Raw genomic sequence first — 14294 nt, 5'->3', positions numbered from 1 at the left:
CATCCTGCCCTACAGTTTGTCTGCCTGTTTACTCATTGACTGTCTGTTCCTACTGGTAGTATGGAGGCCCCAAGAGAAGGGACCTTCAGGACTGGTTGCCTGCTCTGTTCTCAGTTTTTACACTGTGCTTGCTCTCTTGAATGTACACTTGACATGGAGTTCTTCTTTGGGGGTGGGGGGTGGGAGGGCTGTCTAATGAATTGTCCACCAACTCACATAAGAACCATTTATGTGGGCCTCTCCACTTGACTCCCTCTGACAGGATGTGTGATTCATGACCCCGAGGGCTCATTGCTTCTTCTTCTTCTTCTTCTTCTTTTTTTAAGACAGTGTTACAGAGAGAGGTAGAGTCAGAGAGAGAGAGAGAGGTCTTCCATTCCATTGGTTCACTCCCCAAATGACCACAACTGTCAGAGCTGAGCTGATCCAAAGCCAGGGGCATCTTCTGGGTCTCTCACATGGGTGCTGGGGCCCAAGAACTTGGACCATCTTCTACTACTTTCTCGGGCCATAGCAGAGAGCTGGATCGGAAGAGGAGCAGCTGAGATTCAAACCAGTGCCCATATGGGATGCCGGCACTGCAGGCTGGGGCCTTAACCCGCTGCGCCACAGCGCCGGCCCCTTCACTGCTTCTTGCTTCCAGAACACCCAAGGGTAGAACAGTCTTTCTCTTTCCCATAACATAATCCAGCATCCCTGTGAAATTTTCTGGGACTTACTATATTCTTACTGCTTTTGACTTTGTTGACTTGACAACACAAAGGACCTTTCTCATGGCAAGTGCCTATTCTTCCTCCACTTTTGGTCAAGGAGTAGTTAGACCTTATGTGTTCTGTCTTTTCCTAGAGATGAAGAGTCCCACAAGATCAAAGGCCTTGTTTCACCTATCATTTCTTTCTCAGTAGGTGAGAAGTACATCTAATAAGCCCAACGCATATATATGTTCAATACATATGTTTATCATGCATAAAATTGAAAGCTTTCTTTCTGATTACATTCTTTTATTTATTCAAATACTTCCATACAAGAAATACAAGACCACAGATGCCTATGTTTTTTTTAAAAAATGTGTTTATGTATTTGCTTCCTGGCTACTAGCATCCTTCCTCCCAAACACACACACACACACACATACACACACACACACTCTTCATAAGGAAATTTCAGAAGACTTAAAGATAATACCAGATTTATGTAAACTATATGAAATAACTGAAATAGGGTTAAAAGATATTACAATGAAGATCACGTTAATTGAAGACAGGAATAAGCCAAAATTATAGACCCAAAATTCCAAACATAGTAACAATGTTTATGATAGTATTAAATAAGCATATGAATATATTCAAAGAAAATAATTATATATGACACTTTACTTTATAACTGACCTTAATTTATTTAAAGTCTTTTTTTCCAGGGCTGTTGCTGTGGTGTAGCAGGTAAAGCCTCCACCTCCTACACCGGCATCTTTTGTGGGCACTGGTTTGTGTCCCATTGGTCCATTTCCAATCTAACTTCCTGCTAATGGCGGGAAAGCAATGAAAGATGCCTTAAATGTTCGGGCCCCTGTCCTCCACATGAGAGACCTGGAAGAAGCACCTGGTTCCTGGCTTCCACCTAGCCCAGTCCTGGCTATTGGGGCCATCTGGGGTGTGAACTGGCAGATGGAAGATCTCTCTCTTTCCTTGTAACTGAATTTCAAATAAATAAATCTTTTTTAAAAAGTATTTTCCTTCAGGCTTTCACTTGCTTTATGGATAATATTAATAAAGTTATTAATATAAAGTACTAAGGAAATTTGAGGGGCCAGCATTGAGACATAGCTAGTAAAACCATTGGCATCCCATATGGGTAATGGTTCAAATCCCAGCTGCTCCATTTCCAATCTAGCTTTCTGTTAGGGCCTGGGAAAGCAAAAGAAGATGCCCCAAGTCCTTGGGCCCTTGTACCTGCATGGAAGACCAGGAAGAAGCTCCTGGCTCCTGGTTTCAGATCAGTGCAGCTATGGCCATTGTGGCCATCTGGGGAGTAAACCAGTGGACGGAAGACCTCTTTCTCTCTCTCTTTTTTTCTTTCTCTCTGCCTCTGCCTCTCTGTAAGTCTGTCTTTCAAATAAATAAATCAACCTTTTTTAAAAAAAGAAGTTTGAGGCGCCTGTGCTGTGGCACAGTAGATTAATCCTCTGTTTGCGACACCAGCATCCCATATGGGCACTGGTTCTAGTCCCGGCTGCCCCTCTTCCAGTCCAGCTCTCTGCAATGGCTTGGGAAAGCAGTAGAGGTTGGCCCAGGTCCTTGGGCCCCTGCACCCGTGTGGGTGACTGGAGGAAGCTCCTGGCTCCTGGCTTCAGATTGGCACAGCTCCAGCCATTGCAACCACTTGGGGAGTGAACCAGAGAATGGAAGACCTTTCTCTCTGTCTCCTTCTCACTGTCTGTAACTCTAACTTTCAAACAAATAAATAAAATCTTTAAAAAAAAAAGAAGTTTGAAAGAATTGTTATAAATATTGTGAACACAAATTATTATATATTTGCAGGTTACCCTTAATTAATATTCATAAATGCTGAATGCGTCTGTCATAATTGGTGTCACTGCCTCTGTTATATTGTTAAGAATAGAAATAGCTATGGTGTCATTCTTTATCATGCATAATTGAAATGTTTTCTTCCACTTCTCTTGTTTTCTTCCTTTTTAGAAAGAGGTATAAAGAGTAATAGGTATAAATAGGTTAAAGTAAAGATGAAAATAAGCTGCAAAATCGTATTTCACAAACACTATTGCAATTTAAGTGTCACAACCCACAGCAAAAGACTACAGAGTCAAACAACAAGTCTATGAATTCCATGTCTGGAGACTTAGTTGGAATTCCTACTCTCCCACACAGGACAGCATCCCCAGATGCCAAAGATGAAGCACGGCACTGTATGGGACTAATGTACAATGCTCTCTAGCTCGTTCAAAATTAATAAACAAGTCATTCCTAAATGTCAATACTTTACTAGTAGCATGTCATCTTGTGTCATACTTGAAAGCTAAGTTTGGGGTGAATTAGTTTGGATAAAAGATTTGATGTTTGGTTGATTTCTAGGCCTAAATGGCTCAATAGTTAATTTGCTTCTTAGTATAATTCTCGGATAATCAAAATTGTCTTGAAAATCACTTAATCGGTGCATGAGGTACAGCTATTCTTTTTTTAAAAAAAAGATTATTTGTTTTGAAAATAAGAGCTACAGAGAGAGAGGGATGGGTAGAAAGAAAGAAAGAGGCCGGCGCCGCGGCTCAATAGGCTAATCCTCCGCCTAGCGGCGCCGGCACACCGGGTTCTAGTCCCGGTCGGGGCACCGATCCTGTCCCGGTTGCCCCTCTTCCAGGCCAGCTCTCTGCTGTGGCCAGGGAGTGCAGTGGAGGATGGCCCAAGCCCTTGGGCCATGCACCCCATGGGAGACCAGGATAAACACCTGGCTCCTGCCATCGGATCAGCGCGGTGCACCGGCCGCAGCGCGCTACCGCGGCGGCCATTGGAGGGTGAACCAACGGCAAAAGGAAGACCTTTCTCTCTGTCTCTGTCTCTCACTATCCACTCTGCCTGTCAAAAATAAAAAAAAAAATAAAAAATAAAAAAAATAAAAAAAGAAAGAAAGAAAGAAAGAAAGAAAGGGGGCTGGCACCGTAGCTCACTTGGTTAATCCTCCGCCTGCAGCGCTGGCATCCCATATGAGTGCCGGATTCTGTCCTGGTTGCTCCTCTTCCAGGCCAGCTCTCTGCTATGACCCAGGAAGGCAGTGGAGGATGGCCCAAGTGCTTGGGCCCTGCACCCGCATGGGAGACCAGGAGGAAGCACCTGGCTCCTGGCTTTGGATCGGCATAGTTTAGGGGGTGAACCAATGGAAGGAAGACCTTTCTCTCTGTCTCTCTCTCTCTCTCACTGTCTAACTCTGTCAAATAAAAAAAAAAAAAAGGAAGGAAGGAAGGAAGGAAGGAAGGAAGAAATCTTTCCATCTGCTGGTTCATGCCCTAGATAGCCATAATGGCCAGGGTTGGGCCAGGCCAAAGCCAAGAGCCAGGAGCTCCTTCCAGGTCTTCCATGTGGATAGCAGGGACCCAAGCAGTTGGTTCATCTTCCACTGCTTTCCCAGGACATTAGCAGGGAGCAGGATCAGAAGGCAAACAGCCAGGACATGAACCACTCCTATGAGATGCCAGCATTGCAGGCAGCAGCTGGTCCCACTCTGCCACAATTCCAACCCAGAGGTACAGTTTTTCTGATTTTAAGAGTATGTTCACATTTGGTAATCCTTGTGCATGCTGAAGTTTGAGATCCATTGGCTGGACTAAAATAAGCAACAAAAGGAAAGTCTATATGCAGATGCTTGGGGGTTTAAATCATTCTGCCTTTGAAATGTGAGTATGATTAAACCCTAGCAGTGGGTAGAGACAGAAATCTAAATTAAGCAGGCTCCCCTGAAGCTACTACTCCATTTTCCTGTATGATTGAGCCTCCAAAATCTTAATATTTATCACGAGGTATATCATTGTAAGAATAAAAGCTCCCAGCAGACATGGAAAGAGACAGAGGCTCTAAATTCAGCTTGGTAAATGCAGGCTACTCTATGGTCGTTATTGCAGTTAAAGACAGTCCTCTATTCATGCAGAAGAAGACAATTAACTCATAGGCAAGGTCCTACCCACAACCCCATCTTCAGTTTTCATCATTTATTTGGAACTTTGTTCTGACAATGAAGCTTTTAATGACTTCAGCAAATGACAATGTGTCTGAATTTTCACTGGCATCTTCTCTTGTCCCAGCCGCACATCTCTGCCAGAGCCCAGCCTCCTTTACATTGTAGTTTTTTAATACCTGTAATCAAGGACTTAACCCAGGTTCCAAGCAAAGCTAACAAATAATTATCTTTCACAATAGAGTGAAAATCAGGAGTCTAATTAATGAAAGCGCTAATTGAACTTCCCCATTACTGATACATTAGTTCCTGCTCTGACATAAACATTAATCAAATTCACTGAATAATTCTACTCTCCACTTCCCTCACCTGTGTAGGCAAATCTGCCTGCTGTCCTGGTTTGGTAAAATGGATGAAAATGGTTCACGATGTTATCTGGTGATACTTTGTTAGGTAATAATTACTGACAATATTCTATAGTCAAATGGGACGAAAGCATGGAGAAAAATACATGAATGTCCATATCCACAGATAGAAGATCATGTATGTTGCATATTTAGAACAAACACAAACCCCTGAAGGAAAGAACCTTTTGAAGAGAAAGTTTAAAGTACTTCACAAGAACTTCTGCATTTTAATGAAGTGGGCCTCTTGGACTGCAATTGTATGGGCAGTGGATTTCTTTTAATAATGGCATTAGATAAATATTTGTGTGTTTTTCTCTCTGTTGAAATGCAAGCTTCTGCTTGTGTTTAAATGCCGGCTCTGCTCCTTGGCTGGCACAATTCTCAGAACACCCAGCTTCAGTGAGGGATGAAGACACTGTTGACAGGCAGCTTTGTCTGGGACCGTGGTTTGCTACTGCAGGGTGAGTCAAGGGAGCTGTTGGTGCCACTGTGGAATCAGGTTCTTGCTAGGAGGCCGCACACTCACAAAGGGCATCGTTTCTGGACACCCAGCACACGCACAACACCACCACGATGTCTCTGTCCCACCCACTGGGTGGGCTGACCAGGGGACAGTGGTGGCTCAGATGATGCCTGGTCTATGACTCCCTTCAGGGATGCTGGAGTTGTGACCCTTATGTTGCCAAGGTGGCTCTCAGCTCTCAGTCCCTTGTAGGGAAGCCTTCATTGGAGAAAGTTGCTTAGCCCAAGGGTGCATTTCTTTCTTTCTTTCTCCCTTCCTTTCTTTCTTCCTTCCTTCCTTCCTTCCTTCCTTCCTTCCTTCCTTCCTTCCCTCCTTCCCTCCTTCCTTCCTTCCTTCCTTCCTTCCTTCCTTCCTTCCTTCCTTCTTTCCTTCTTTCTTTCTTTCTTTCTTTCTTTCTTTCTTTCTTTCTTTCTTTCTTTCTTTTCTGTATTTTATTTGAAAGACGAAGTGATAGAGAGAGGTCTTCCATCCAGTGGCTAATTCCCCAACTGGCCACAACAGCCAAGGTATAGCCGGACTGAAGCCAGGAGGTTTCAACTCCATTTGGGTTGCCCACATGGGTGGCAGGGGCCCAAATACTTGGTCCACCTTCCTCTGCTTTCCCAGGCATATTAGCAGGAAGCTGGTTCAGAAGCTGAGCTGCTGGGACTCAAACCAGGGCTCTGATCTGGGATGCCAGCGTTGCAAGCCATGGCTTAACCCACTGTGTCACAATGCTGTCCTCAAGGGAATACTTCTTTCCAGGAGCACCCAATGGTATAAACAGTATAAAGGCCTGGCCTCCTGTGTCACTGAGAGACTCTCTTGATTCCAGGGTCCCCCACCCAATGGGTCAGCTGGGCTTTGTGGTGTGACTGCATTGCGGCTCAGTTTCTCCCTCTGAGCCCTGCACCCCAGCCTCCCTCCCGCTGCTCTCATCCCAACAGTACTCCCTAACTTCTGCTTCAGAGTCAGCTCCGGGGAGCTGAACTGTGACCCTGATGACAGGAAGTTCCATTCGGGACGGTTAAGGTCAGAGTCATGATGTGGCATGGCATGAACTGGTCAATCCTGAAAGGAAGTGACAGTCAGCCGCCGGACACGGAGGGCAGCAGTAGCCAGGACACTGGAACAAGAAGACAATGTTTTCCTTTCCCCTCAGGTCTGAGTTGTCATTCTGGGCCAGGGCCTGGGGGATTCTCAGTGAGTCTGTCCCGGCCAACAAGGCAGGCTGGGGGGAGGCAGGGACAGGGGACGCGGAGGAGAGAGCGCCACGCCTCCATCCACAGTCTCTTTCACAGCCCCTTAATACGCTCACCACACTCGTCAGAAACAGGTTCCAAGTGACTTCAAAGTAGTCCCACTTCAAAGTCATGTTCCGAGATTTTAAAATAAACTACAGAGGTCTCAGAAATCTCCTTAGCTGCAGCAGCAGAGGGGGCACCGGCCCCGCCCTGGTTGTGGAAGGAAAAGGAGATGCCCAAGCTCCGTCTCAGTAGCAGACAGCAGCTGGACGTCCATCTGTCTGTCCGTCTGTCTTCAGCGCAGCCAACACGGCCGCAACCCATTTGGGCGCTCTGTTTCTGCGTCATCACCTTAGCCAGTGACAGTGCTGTGACCCTCCGGACGGGACCCTGAGTTTCAGATGCCGCTCCCTGTGAAGGTGAGACGGGACTCAACCCAGGGGAGCCTGGCTGTGCTTCGCCGACCCACATACAAAGGAGCGACGACACAGCAGGCCTGCCCGTCTCGCAGAGCTGGGGTTGCACTACACAAGAAAAGCAGAGGTAGGGGCAGGAGGATGGCGGCAACTTTAAAGCAAGAGTGTGCACCCGATACTTGGTGATGTCTTTGTCCCCCAAAGCCATCTCAGGCCTGGCTGCTAGTGCAGAGCCCCTACTTCTGAAAGGGCACCAGGAGAGCTGTGTGAAAAGGGTTCTTTGGCTTTTTCTAAAGTTATCTGTTAGATGCTCTGAAAAGAGCCTTTTGTGCTGAGCTCAAGGCAGCTCGGTTTAACTAGCAGTCAGCAGAGCATTGTTCAGGAGGATAAAAATGGGAGATAAGCTTTGCTCCCACAATCTGCCTCCAAAGGGTATGGAAAAGAAAAGTGGCTCCTTGGAGGCACATTATTGCTGCACTTCATGGGCTCCAAGGCCTTCCTCTGGAATTAATATTTACCTACAATTACGGTTTCCTGGGGTAAAGAGTCCCCACCGATGATCCTGTTCTGAAAAGCTTTGATTTGTTGAAGGAGTAGGCAAATCCACTCACTTAGGTACCCCCTCACAGAAAGCGGCCAATGAGAAGATTAAAATCAGAGCAGAGGGAATGTTTTATTGACACTTCTTTGAAGTTCACTCCTTTGCTCCTTCTCTCTTTCCACTCTCCAGGAACAGAATGGCTCCAAGAAGTTTTGCTCTGCGTTTAGGAAGCTCACATTTGCCTGCAGGCTGTCGCTCTGCTGTCTTGTGTTTTGCCACCTTTGGAAGGCTGCTCTGCCTCCTTGAAATTGCAATGGCTCATGTGAAAAATAGGTGTAGTCGTCTCACGCTGCTCACATCAGATGCAGGCAGGTGGTGGAGAGCAGCAGATTGGCTGGATTTTACAAGGACACCCAGCATCGATGAAAAGTTCTGCTTTCTCTCCCCCCCTCCTGTTATTAGCATGGTCCCTTCTCTGGATGAATAGAACAAGGTGGAATTCTTCTAAGAGGGGAAGTCAACAGAGGCCCTCACCCAGTGCAACACCAGCCTCTTGCCAGCAGCTAGTATCCCCCAGGACACTGTTTGCTGAGCACAACTGGGGTTTCCCCATGGTGATCACCCAATGCAACATTAGAAGGTCTTCTGGGGATGGTGGCTGTATGTGCTACAGCAGGTCAGGCAGCTTTGTGAGCCTGATTGTCCCTCACTATAAATGGACATGACCGAATGGATGAGCATGAAGGGGACTTGTTCCACTTAAGCCTAAGCCACATTCATCCTTAGCCTGGCAGGGATCATTTTCACTACCAGTACAGCCCACAAAAGCATAGTAATAACAGATGTAAGGAAAGGTCTTGTTGGGTGGACGTTGTGGTACTGCAGGCTAAGCTGCCACTTGAGACACCTTCATCCATACCAGAGTGTCTGTTTGGAGCCCTGGCTACTCCACTTCTAATCCAGCTTCCTGCCAATGCAGCCTGGGAGGTAGCTGATGACAACTCAAGTGCCTGGATCCCTGCCACTCATGTCAGAGACTTGGATGGAGTTCTGGACTCCTGGTTCCAGCCTGGCTCAGCCCTGGCTGTTGGGAATAGAGAATGAACCAGAAGACGGAAGATTTGTGTCACTCCCTTTCAAGTCAATAAAAATAAATAAAAAGCAAGCATTCAAAGAAAAAAGAAGGTCTTGAAACCAATTTTCTAATACCTTATGTGGAGAGAGGAGGGAAAAGGGGGTAAAGGAGAATAAAGATCTTTACTGAAGAGAGAAAAGTCAAGTGTGTCATGTTTACCTCTGGAGAGACTGCTTGCTCACAGGGGACAGACCAACAAGGAGCTGCATCTCCTCTCTATTCAGTCACCTCTGCAGGTCTCAGGATTTCTCTTTCTCCTTCTAGAAGCCAGGAGATGGTGCTGGAGGCCCTAACATCCTCCAGAGTTTAGGACACACCTTTCAGAGTTCAAATCTGAGAGCCTCTTGAGCCAGGTGTGGAGACGGGATGCCCAGCAGGCAGCAGGCAGGCAGGGAAAGGACAGAAAGGATGAAAACATAGCAAGAGCTGTCTACCACCATGACAAGTACACGAAGGTGTTCCCGCAGCCGCTTGCTCTTTCGCAAAAGCTGGTCCCAATTTGGGAACCACGGGGTCAGGGTACAAAGCTCTGGGGCTCTCTTCCTGCTCTTATCCCCCTGAGCAGGAATCAGGTCTGCGGCTGGGAAGCTCTTTCCAGTGCACATTTTTTTATGCTTCTTTTGTTAGGTTTTTCTTTACACGTTCCCAACAAGATCATTTTGCCAGGGGAGTGTTTTCTTGTGTGTGAAGGGTTTTGGGGGTTGTTTGGTCTGAAAAGCACCTGCAGACAATAATTGGGAAATGTGTTCAACCTGCCATCAATTTGCCGTATTGACGTGGGAGCCTCAGTGGGCCTCTGTGCAGAATAGGCTTTCCCCACGTGAGCCAGCTGCTGAAAAGGCTGCATCACTCAAAGGGACGAGTCAGACAGAGGCAGAAGCCGCAAGAGGAAAGGGGGAGAGAGATAGAAGGGCGGAAACTGAGCCAGAGTCCTAAGACAAAGCCAGAGATGGCGCAAACAAAGGCTCCTGGAAATGTTCAAAAGGAAAGCTGGCTACCACTGAAGCACCTCTGCAAAAGGACGAGAGTGGACAGTGACGAGAGATGGGTCAGTCTGTGCATCACGTGAACCCCACGGTGGCATGGTTCCTGTGTGTTAAGCTGTTCAGTTTTGATAAAACACACGCCCAAACAGAGCCTTTAGAGCAGCCCAAAGTCACTTGACTTGGTTTATGGTGCCCGGACAAATGGTAATTATCAACCAGTAATTCCCTTGAGGGGAGCTGATGTTCCAATAAATTGTAAAAGCCAAGCTTGAGTGGTTTATGGCACCATCAAAACCTTCTATGGACATATAATCTTATAACTGCAACTTGCTAGTGAAGAGGTGTTTGCACAACGGGTGATTTAGGAGCCTCTAGACCTTCTCAGAGCACAGGGAGCAGGCAGGCTGCTCTCCAGTGGCCCCCAAGCCACCTGCAAATTGAACCGAATGCCCTTCCCCTCTCAGCAGCACATCCAGGCTCCCTGCCTTGGTTTCTCCAAGCCGGACACATTTGAATCCACACTATGACGCATGCCTGTAAGATTGGTGATCCCCCGCAAACAAGTATTTGACGCAGGTGTGTTCCCCAGTGTTTAACAAGTTCACGGGCGTCTCAGAGCAAGGAGGACTTTTGCACATTACATCCAAGGGCACAGGGAAAGAAGGGATGCCTGCATCAGTATGCAACCTTGGTCATGGTCATTTAATATTAAAATGTGTAAGATCTCCTGTTTTAAAAATGTGCTAGAGCCCTGTCAGAAACACCAGGGCTCAAGACAGTCAAGGCATGTTTATAGTGATGCTGCATGATGGCCACCTTGAGGTGTTCTGTTAAACAGTCAGGTGGACGATGGAAGAAAATATGGCAGGATTCCTGAAAAACACTAACAATATCACATTTAATTGTCTAATTTATTTATAGTATATACCCCCCTGACTTCCAATGAGATTAAAGTCATTTCCAAAGAGAGTAAAAATAGTGTCACAATATTATGCCAAACATACTCCAGTTCACACACACACACAGGATCTTTAAAAAATTCATGGAAAATGTGTATTATGGAAAAACTATGTATGGACTTCAAAACGTTTTGCATCCAAATAAGCTTGTTTTTTAATTTACTATCTGATGAACTTTTTGAAGTACCGTTGTGTAGGCAAACAAGTGTGTGTGCATAATTTTTCAAATGTATCATGGGGAAGGATGGGAGAGAGCTGTGTCAACAATCAAGAAGTTAAAGCAAAGTGGCTCTAAGTTCTCTTTAAGCTTCTAAGAAAAGAAAAAGGAAAGGAAAGAAAAAATGGAGAGAAGATGAAGGACATCACATAAATCTAGAGGAAACTGAGATTCCAAGAAGAAACTTGCCGTAGGTCCAAAATGTCTATGCCTCACATTTCCTGAAAAACTCTGGCATCAACATCCATATGATCTTTCACCCTGCCTATATTAAAAATGTGAATATCAATGTCCAAAGATTTTCAGAATTACACTCAATCAGCCCTATGCAACCATGGGCCCTGCATCTATGGATTCGAACAACCACAGAGTGAAAATATTTGAAAAATAAAAAACGTGTACAATGAGCATGCACAGACTTTTTTTTTCTGCCATGATTTCCTAAACAATGCTGTATAGCAACTGTTTACACAGCACTTACATTATGTTAGGTATTATAAGTAATCTACAGGTAGTTTAAAGTATATGGGATGGGGCCGGTGCTGTAGCGTAGCTGGTAGAGCCGCTGCCTGCAATACCATATGCATCCCATATGACTCGGGTTCAAGTCCCAGCTGCTCCACTTCCAATCCAGCTCTCTGCTGTGGCCTGGAAAGGCGATTCAAGATGGTCCAAGTCCTTTTGACCCCTGCAAAAGCGTGGGAGACCTGGAGGAAGCTCCTGGCTCCTGCTTCGATCGGCGCAGCTCCAAAGCCATTGCAGACTGGGGAGTGAACCAGTGGATAGAAGACCTCTCTCTCTCTCTCTCTCTCTGCCTCTCCTTCTCTCTCTGTGTAACTCTAACTTTCCAACAAATAAATAAATCCTTAAAAAAAACTCATGGAAATGTGTGTTATAAAATATATGCATACACTTCAAGTTTTTAAAAAAAGTATATGGGAGGATTACATAGGTTATATGCAAATACTACATCATTTTATGTAAGGGACTTGAGCACCTGCAGACATTGGAATCCCTGAGCATCCTGGAACCGATGTCCCACAAATACCAAGGAACAACTGTATTTTCAAAAGTGTTTATTGGCTCTCCACACCTTTGCACATCAGAACCAAGGGCACTTTGGGGAAAACGTAGGTTTGCTAGATGGATAATCTCTTTTCATAGCAATAAATACAGAGTATCTGAAAATATTAACGGAGATATCACATAAAATTAGTGCAATCAAATATTTTTAGACTTTGATATCAGCTCAAGAATTCTTTCTCTCCAAAGGTATATGCTTCTGTTTATTGAACAAAGAGAATTATGTAATCCACCCTGTGATTTATCCAAGGAAGCACAGAGTTAAATATCTGCCTGAAGTAACTAATTAATCCTGGTAGTTAACTCCTTTTAATTGATTTCTTAAATGATTCTATTTCCCTTTTTAATTGTCCTGTTCCTGTAAACTGCTTCAAAGCCTTTTAGAAAAGGCGTAAATCATGTATAAGCTAATGTACAAAATAAAAATACTTTCTGCAGGGGCTTAGGTAAATTGTAGGAGGAACCGATAAATCCACATCAGAGCACAGGATTTGAAAGCCTTCACATTCTGAGTGAGCAGCATTAATGAATTAAATGGTGAAAAACAACAGAGAGGTGGGGAAATGGAAAATGTATCTTCCTGCCATACAGATTTGAATTGTTATAGAAAATCTTCAGAGAAGGCCGGCGCCGCGGCTCACTAGGCTAATCCTCCGCCTTGCGGCGCCGGCACACCGGGTTCTAGTCCCGGTTGCCCCTCTTCCAGGCCAGCTCTCTGCTGTGGCCAGGGAGTGCAGTGGAGGATGGCCCAAGTCCTTGGGCCCTGCACCCCATGGGAGACCAGGAGAAGCACCTGGCTCCTGGCTTCGGATCAGCGCGGCGGCCACTGGAGGGTGAACCAACGGCAAAAGGAAGACCTTTCTCTCTGTCTCTCTCTCTCTCACTGTCCACTCTGCCTGTCAAAAAAAAAAAAGAAAAGAAAATCTTCAGAGAAAACAAAACACAACTGCTGGCCACAGCCATTGGCTCAGCAGCCATTTTGTGAACCCTGATCTAAACAATCAGTGGATTTTACTCTGCTAAGTAGAACTAGAGAACATAGGGTATGGTGGTGTTTCGCTGTACAGGAATTCCTGTGCGTTGCAAGTCGGTGAATATTTGGGTTTACCATTAACTAAAAACATGATATCCTTCAGGAAAAAAAAAAAAAGTCCCTCTCCCAGACTTTTTTTTTTTTTTTTTTTTGACAGGCAGAGTGGACAGTGAGAGAGAGAAACAGAGAGAAAGGTCTTCCTTTTGCCGTTGGTTCACCCTCCAATGGCCGCCGCGGTAGGCGCGCTGTGGCCAGTGCACCACGCTGATCCGATGGCAGGAGCCAGGTGCTTCTCCTGGTCTCCCATGGGGTGCAGGGCCCAAGAACTTGGGCCATCCTCCACTGCACTCCTTGGCCACAGCAGAGAGCTGGCCTGGAAGAGGGGTAACCGGGACAGGATCGGTGCCCTGACCGGGACTAGAACCCGGTATGCCGGCGCCGCAAGGCGGAGGATTAGCCTAGTGAGCCGCGGCGCTGGCTCCTCTCCCAGACTTTTTAAGAGGGGGCTCTTCCTCCCAGGCTCTCCTACCCCTTCCATGCCTACCGTAGTCCAACCCTTGTCATTTCCATACCTCACCCTCCATGTTTGGCTTCTTCATAATAAAGGAATGATTTTACAGGGGTTAAGTACAACCTAATCAGTGACCCTTTTCTTTGTTTTATACTGGATTAGAAGGAGTACCCTGAGGTGGTTGGCAGGAAATGTGAAGATAATGAGATAAGGAGAAGGAGGAGATGATCCAGAGCCAGCCAGTGCAGCTGCTGGGTAGAGGGAGCTGCAGGGAAAGCAGGGGCAGGGGGCTGAGCCAGTCATCCTTGTTAGAGCCACAGCCACACAGGTTTCAAAGCTGTTCCCTTTCATCCTCTTCCATCTCCTTGGACCTTTGCTGGAAAGTCCAACTTGAGAAATTCTACATTTTGTATATCCGGCCCCTAACTACAGGTAGATCCTATCTTAATGACGACCATTTGTAACATCCAGTTCTGTATAATGAGGCCAGTGCTCACCCTTGGTCAATAGCCTGCGCTAACCCAAGGTTGCCATTATGGATAGAATCAGCCTCTTTAAATGAAAAACTTACGTAGAGAGA

At 45.9% G+C, this 14294-nt stretch overlaps 1 protein-coding gene across 1 annotated transcript in view; it reads right to left on the bottom strand.

The window, feature by feature from the left end:
• The window catches only part of SLC9A9 (solute carrier family 9 member A9), a 625461-nt gene that overhangs the window by 524116 nt on the left and 87051 nt on the right, over positions 1 to 14294 (bottom strand). The gene's annotated exons all lie outside the window — the stretch shown is intronic.

The sequence above is a fragment of the Lepus europaeus genome, chromosome 2 (genome assembly GCF_033115175.1).
Source record: "Lepus europaeus isolate LE1 chromosome 2, mLepTim1.pri, whole genome shotgun sequence".
NCBI lineage: Eukaryota > Metazoa > Chordata > Mammalia > Lagomorpha > Leporidae > Lepus > Lepus europaeus.
Note: the sequence above shows the minus strand (reverse complement) of the source record. Positions and strands in the feature narration are given on the sequence as shown.